Genomic DNA, 8057 nt, shown 5'->3' on the forward strand with positions numbered 1-8057 from the left:
TCCCTTGCAACTCAAATATTCTGTTCTATTCTATCTATTCTACTCTGTATCTGCACAATCAATCTCATGTACCAGTCCTTCAGGGAATGTTACCTTATCTTTCTGTATTTTTATGCCATCTTAATCTGGTATTAGTTTAGAACTGGTTACTATTGCATTTTAAAAATTGTACATTTTATATTTTTGACCTAAAAATTCTGTATCAGATTTCCAGAATAGTATGTGGAGGTAAGGGATACCACACACGAATTGTATCACAACATTTAAAAATGATTGTAATGTCTCCTCGGACATGGAAAAAGGAGGAAAAGCCACAAGGAAGATTACCAAAGCAGTGAAGGAAATTCATCACTACTAGGTCATCTTTCTCATTCACATTTTAAAGAAAAAAAAAAAATCATGATTATTGGTGAATACTTCTGAATATTTCAAACACTGGTTTTGAAGCACTGGAGAAAAATAATGTAAGTTGACTCCTCAATTCCATGCCTGTGATGGCTTCAGGGCAAAACCAAGGTTCTGTGTAAAAGAAAGGCATTGAAATTGACATTAAAGCACAGATACAGTAATATCCTCACAGATGTTAATACAATAATAATACAATATTAATACAATATTTTCACTCAAATTGTCTCTGCCTTTCCCTCTGAGGGTAGAATTCAGACACTGTAAAATTCTACCACCACAGGAAACGCAGGAAAACTGCCCAAATTCATTTGTTTGGTATCATATTATTTCAGTTCAGAGTGCAAACAGGCAGAAACTCCAGAAGTGTCTTCAAAGCTGAACCATTTTAAAGAAATTAATTGCTTTACAATCAGGGAAAACAAATTAAAATCTGTATTCCTTCCATTGATATTGAGTCATAGTTCTCACAAATATTTTTTAAAAATCAAAACAAAACAACTAAGGCAGATATGTTGATATGTTTCCAAAGGCAGTAATATGAGCTAAACATACAATCACATATTAATTGCATAGGTATCAGTTAACCATTGCCACTTCACATGGTTCAATCCATTAATAGGAACAACATAACTAACCTTCTATTCTTTATTATATGGTTTTTCACTTCCTTTCTTCATCATTCTTCCTGAGTCTCCTGTTTATCACTACTTTTTGGATATTTTTAGCTATATTTTTAGATACTTTGCTCAGCCCTGAGCAGAATTAACATAGCTCCTCGGTACACCTGCAGATAGCGTTATGGAGAACACTTACAACTCTATTTGTATTTAAATGTTTGCTTTCATTGTTCTTGTGATTACACTGAAAATACATTGCTTTTTAACCACAATGTTATGGGCTTGGAATGCAGAGGAGTACAGAACCAGGTCTCAAAATTGCAGTTCCTCCCTACACTCATTTATGTTTCCTTAATATAAGTTCATTTTTTAATTTCCCTGTTTTTACAATGGTAAGTTCTCAGTACAGGCAAACTCATTTCTCTCCCACCATTAAGGACTAGTTATATTTCAGTTTGCTCAAAAGGTATTAATGAACACTCACTCTAAGCATTTTTAGCCAGCTTATGATGTTTACTCCAATGTCTCTTTTCCAAGGGCTCATTAATTTTGAAGAATAATATCTAATTGCTGAATATAAAGTATTATTTACAACACTAAGAAATGTATGGGTTATTGCATTCACGTTAAGCAAGTAATTCATTAATATGTCACTTGAAGTATCCACCATCCTCAGTTACTATTTCAGGGGTCTAATCTACGTGCATTTCCTTGCCAACGGCTGAACTGTTAATTGCAACATCAGCAAAGGTACAAGATTTATTGTTGGCCTATTCTAGAACAGCCTCATTTAAGGACAAATCTACAACGGTGACTGAAGAACTAATCAGAATGATTGTGTAACTTACCCAACATTTTTCAAGACAAAACTACTGCAGCAAGAACCTGACCAATAATGACACATCCTCGTGCCTAGATGCCATAACTTTCTCAGATGACAGTCATGTATTCAGCATACACATTTCATGTACAACATTAGCAAAGCCTGTCAAGTGTTCAAAGCCGTGTTTATGTGTCAGAATGTGTATTTCACTACTGGAATTTCTTTCAGAGCAGGCTGAGCTGTTATAGGCATTAAGTACACACACACACGCATACCCACACCATTTCTTTCTGCAGTAGTGTCATGATGCTGTCACATACTGCTGTCCCTAGAATCACTTCTGTTCAAAGTTATAAGATATGAATTAATATATTTACCTGATTTCAGCCTGTGATGATCTGTTTGCAAACTTGTCTTTAACTTTTTTTTTCAGTTTTCCTCTTCTATCTGAACCTAATGAAAATAAGAAACTTGCAGTAATTCATCAAAGTTGTTTGCATTATTAATATTTTAAAGTTGTTTACAAGTTTTCCTTCAGCATGGGGTTGATCAGATGGTTGTATAGTTGTATAATATGCTTCTCTTGTAATTCCTGTTACAGAGCTGTTGTAGCCTTAGTGGCCTACGGGTAAATAAAAGCCAAAGCCTACAGGGAGAGAGGAACATGGACAGCAGCAACTGACCTAGCTGGAAATGTCACAGTAGTTTTCAGACCTGCCACTGGAACACTTGAAAGAACTTTCATCTGCTGAAGGTTTATTATTCAAAACAAACCCTTCAGCTGCTTCACCTGTGAAATGACATTGTGATTCCTTACAAACCTTGCCTAAAAATTATTTATCAGAGAAGACAGAACTGCCTTTTTCATTTCCCTTACCAGCTGGAAGGTCTGTGTGGTGATGAGACACATCAGAGAGCAGAGTGGAAGGTACAGAAAGTCTTGGATAACAACAGATAAACTGGAGAGCTCTCCTTTCAGTTACCTTATCACAGATTGTCCACTAGTGTGTTTTTGTCTTTCTCTTCCTCACATACCTACCACTATAACATATATATTAGAATAATTTAGCTTTACAAGGAGAGGGTGAATGGTCACTAAATGACCAGTAGCCTTGACACTTTTGTACTTAAGAAAATAATTCCTAGTCTTCACCTTTTTCTTACCTTATTAACAAAGAAATTGAGCCCTCATTTCTGTTGCCAACAGTCACCATATTTTCTTAACTCCATTTTGTCTTCCTCTCTGTCTCGATAGTAATACATCCACAAAGATCTACATTCTGCATGAAGTGATTTACACTGAATCCCCAATATTGTAATTAATTTTCAAAAAACCCTCCCATTATTTCCTGAAATGTAGAATGATTCTTTAAAATGTCAAGTAAATGTGGACAAAATACTCAACCTAGAAGGCAAGAACCTAGGTCAGCTAACCCTTGTGAGAGTGAGGGGTGTCTTGAATCAAACTAAGATGATAAATTCTGCCACAGACAAATTATTACTCATCAGAGTTCTGTCATTGTAAGAAAAATGGTTATTTTCTTAGTTTCCATTCTCCTCCTGCTTCTGAAATTTCTTCATAACACCCTATTATTTTGTACTTAGTTTCCCTGAGATCTTAAGCACTTCACCTCCAGCCTGTGAGCCAAATATTGTTTTTTACAAGCTTGCACCACTTGATGTCATTTGTGGTAAGTAGCATGAGAAAAGTATACAATGCTAAGGAATCACAAAAAGATTTTCTTTTGTTTTGAGCGTTTGTTTGGGGTTCCCCCTCCCTTCCTCTCCCCCACAAAAAATTCTATAATCTATTTTCTTGCCACTGCAGAAGCCACAACTCTTGTTAACACTCCAGTGTTCTCACAAAAGGAAGGCTCTTTGTTCTCCTTCACTGCCTGGTGACTTCTATCACATCTGTGCAAAGTGCAGGTCTTCTCTTTGCAGTCCTGAAATTATTCCACTCTACTCTACAGCATCACCCCACTTCTTGCAGACATATCTATCTAGGATTTTCATTCAACAAAGGGGGGGCTAAGGAACAAAAATCTTAGGAGATAATTGCTCACATTAAACCTGTACATACTGACATGAGAACTCTGTAAAATGCAGAGATAAACAGAATATGGTTTTGCACTTTTGACATGGCACTTGCAATTTTTATGGACTTTTTAGTCTCAAACATTGATATTAACTGTGTATCAATTCAATGTATCTTCCCCTTTAAACACAAGTTCTGGAAAGTATTGTATTACTAATGTAATGAGTAATTTGTCCTGATTTGACATAATGAAATAAATATCAAAACAAATGTACAGTCTTGCAGAAGCCCTTATATTAAAACAAAATAACAGAAGTGGAAATGTATTATGGCAAAGAGAAATGTCCAGCAAATTATAGCTTCCATGAGCTTTGCTAAATGTTCAAGTCAAATTACTTATTTTATGGAGAGCAGAGAAATGGGCTCTGTGCAAACTCCTGATATCATTTGGGTCTCTCTTTTTCAGGAGCAAAGTTATAATTTTGTCATCATGACTCAGTGGAAATCTGCTTTCTCTAATATTGCTTTCAGTCCTTTGAAGTAAAACCTTGTGAAAACCTCTAAGGACAATGTTTCTGTAATGCAAAAGTTCATCATTTCCTGAGAATGTTCTGTTTATAACCCCATCGAGCTGGCTTCTAAGAGATGCTGCTGGATCTTGAATACACAGCACTAATCTGTTAATCCATAAATAGATATACAGCTCAACACTTTAAATCACAGTCCCCTAAGTGAGTAAGGAAATGACTAGATTTAATATGATTTATTTTAACTCTCCCAGATATTCATGTATGTTAAGACTAAAATTTACTTTTGTGAGAGTCCACATCTTTTATAATTACTATCTTAAGTATGAAAATTATGAGAAAACATATCTCACACCAGTTGATCACTATCTTAAAAGTCTTGGTCATTTAATATAACTACCCAATAGTGTATTTTAATTTTGGCACTCTGGAAATGTGTTGAAAATGTTCTTTTGAGACAAAAAAAGCGCGGAAACCCCAAGGCATTTAGTTAATTCGCTATATGGCTTTTTGTTCTGAGTAAAGCTTCTTTTCCAAGCCAAAGCATTTTACTATTGCAATAAAACATTTAACACTTGATACCAACTTTCCTCCGCCCAGGGAAAATTTCTTATATTTTCAAAATAGCTTTACTTTTTTAGCCAAAAAAAGAAAGCAAATAATATATTTCTGACTAATAGTATGATTCCAAACCTATCAAAATTTTTCTCCCAAGCATTCTATTTTCTCCCACAAATAAAGGGAGAGAAAAGCCATAGAGAAATAAAGTCAGAGCAAAGACATTGTGACTTTGTTATGATATCATTGTTAATGATAAACATGCAGGCTGATCTACTAGAAAGAAATATACAGCCAAATGATGCCAGAGGTACCCCCTAAGAACAGAGCTGAGTGTACAGACTTTCACCAGCAGCAAGGAGCCCCAGCCTACAACCACACACACAATGGGGAGGGTTGGAAGGCACCACTGGAGTTTGGTCCCACCTTCCTGCTCAGGAAAGTCCCCTAGAGCACATTACTCTGGGTAGTGTCCAGATGGATTTGAGTTTCTCCAGAGGAGATTCCACAACCTCAAATATGTAACGTGCTGCAAGAGAATCATGATGTCTCATTTTTTTAAAGAGTTTTTAAAGAAACAGAAAGGAAGAATCAGATCTTTTTGCAGAATGCTTCTTAAGCTAATGTTTTCAGCTTTAATCAGGTCAAAAAGGGAAGTCAAGCACAGAAGACTCTAGAAAAATGGAGATATTTAAGAAATGAGGCAGCTAGAACCCATGACGAGACATGCTCAGACTCTTTTATGTAACCAGAGAATATAAACAAGATTAAAGAGTAGATAAATAAAGTGCATCTACTTCAGAGATTTGTGAAATGACAGCTTTCTGATAATGAATACAAAAGAAATAACAGGAACACTCATATTTTGCTAAAGGATCTACTTTCAGAAAAGACACACAAAGACATGTACTCCCTCCCAAGTAAGCATCTAAAGAACAGGGATAATCTAGCCCTAACAGGCTGTGTCACATTTTACTATTTCATCACATTGTAAGGTTTATTAGGATTTCAGCAATAAGTATCTTTTCTTGCCTAATGGAACATAAAATTGTATTACTTATGTATATTTTTCACAAAATATTTCTAATGCACTAGTTGCTTTGTAATTAATTTTCAACAAAGTTCCTTTAAAATCAAAGTTTTTTTGGGTTTTTTTTTCTGGAAGTGGCTCCTGTAGTTGTCAGAGCAGGTCCAGTGCCAGCTGGCTTTGCACTGGGTCCATGCACAGCTTGGCACTTGCCTTTGTATGAGAAATGAAGACTAATGCTCCAACCCTCTGACTCAGGCTCAGGAGAGGCACTGATCATGAGGCAATTTCAGGGCACACAGGTATTTTGAAAAAAAGGATAGGTTTGGTTGGGGTTTTTTTCAGTATAATGCCAGCAAAAACTCTGCCTTTTTGTGGTGCGACTGAGCTATATTCCTAGAGACAAGCAGTGTTACCCATTCAGTTCATTCAACATCTGACAAAAGCCAAGACAACCACACACACAAGTTCCTTCAGCGAACAAAACTTCCCTAAGAAAGCACTGTTTCTGCTCTTTAGGTTTAACAGCCAGCATGGAAAGAATAGAAGTCAAAATCCCCAGAAACATCAACATTTTGATTACTTTTCCAGCAAGATACAAGGAGATTCTTCTGCCATAAATTATCACACATTGGATTTTTCATCTGCAGGCTGAAGTTAAGTTGTTACCAGGTAGTGCATTTTTTTTTTATGCCTATATTATTCTCAAGCACTTCTTTTTTAATGCTGACCCTTTATAATAAATCACCCACATGCCTAGAAAGGCCTAACTTCATCCATTCTTGCATCACATTTGCCTTTGTCATAGATATCATTGTGGCTAATTATTCCCCTAAAGTTTCTATTTTTATACCTTCCACTTATCTTTTTTTCGCTCATTATCTTTTTAAGTAGAGGTGTGTTTGCATCCCCATTTCCTGAGAGCTATGAGCATGTCTGTGGACAGCTGCCCCAGCTGAGGGGTTGAGGTGGACTTGCATAAGCATTTGTCTGTGACTTGTAGGCAATAATTTGAAAACATGGCTTGCAATCTAATTGTTGAATTTTCTTTTAAAGTTAATGGAATATTATCTACCTCTTTTATGTATAACCTCTTCATTATAATCCTGCTTTTCCAAGTCAGGCAGTTACATCAAATACATGACATTGTTATGGATTGAGCAGCTATTCCAACTTCCCTTACATCCCTGCTTTTTGCTGCCATTGACTTTTTATATAGGTCTTCCCAGTGTACTCTCTTTTAACAGCAGAAGATAAATCATCCTTTCATGCACAACCAGGTATCAGAGACTGCAGTCATTCCAGGATGGATTTGCTCTACCTTTAGAGCCTGCTCTTCAGCTACAATTGCACTTAAGGTCACACTCTAATTTAGCTCTTTCACACAGATTGCTGAAATAATAGATAATAAATATTTTTACTCATAATATTATTAAGTATCCTAAGATAAAAATCAAAATGACATTAAGCTTTGTTTTTATCGGTCGACAAGACTGTTACAATCTCAGAAAAAGTAATCCACCCTAGAATGTTTTGAGCATAATAAACTTATGTAAAGCATTCAGCAGAAGCATGCAAAGGCCAGGGCAAGCAGGGCATCTACTGTGAGCGTCTATGTAGGGAACACAGGTCACAGAAAACGCCCCAAACTCTGGCTTTTACAGATGGCTCCTGCTGCCACAAAGGATTCAGGCTCATGGGGACTTAGGAGAAAGGAGGTAGCATGGGCATTAAGGACCCCATATCATCTGAATGGAAACCCAAGGAGTGAGACCTGCTCACAGGGAAGAAAGGATGACCTGGTATCAAATTATCACACAGTGGCTCTTGTTTTATATCACAGTTTTACAAACTGCTATCATCTGACAACTGTCATCTTTGAATTTTTTCTATAGAGTCATAAATCTATGTTGATCATAATATTATTAATTATTATTAATTATTAATAGTATAAAATATTATATAAAATGAATTAGATATCATATTGTATATGCACTATAATATTTACAATAACAATTTATAATATTGATAATCTACCTTGATAATCTCTTTGCAGCAT

This window comes from Passer domesticus, chromosome 7, assembly GCF_036417665.1.
Source record: "Passer domesticus isolate bPasDom1 chromosome 7, bPasDom1.hap1, whole genome shotgun sequence".
Taxonomy (NCBI): Eukaryota; Metazoa; Chordata; class Aves; order Passeriformes; family Passeridae; genus Passer; species Passer domesticus.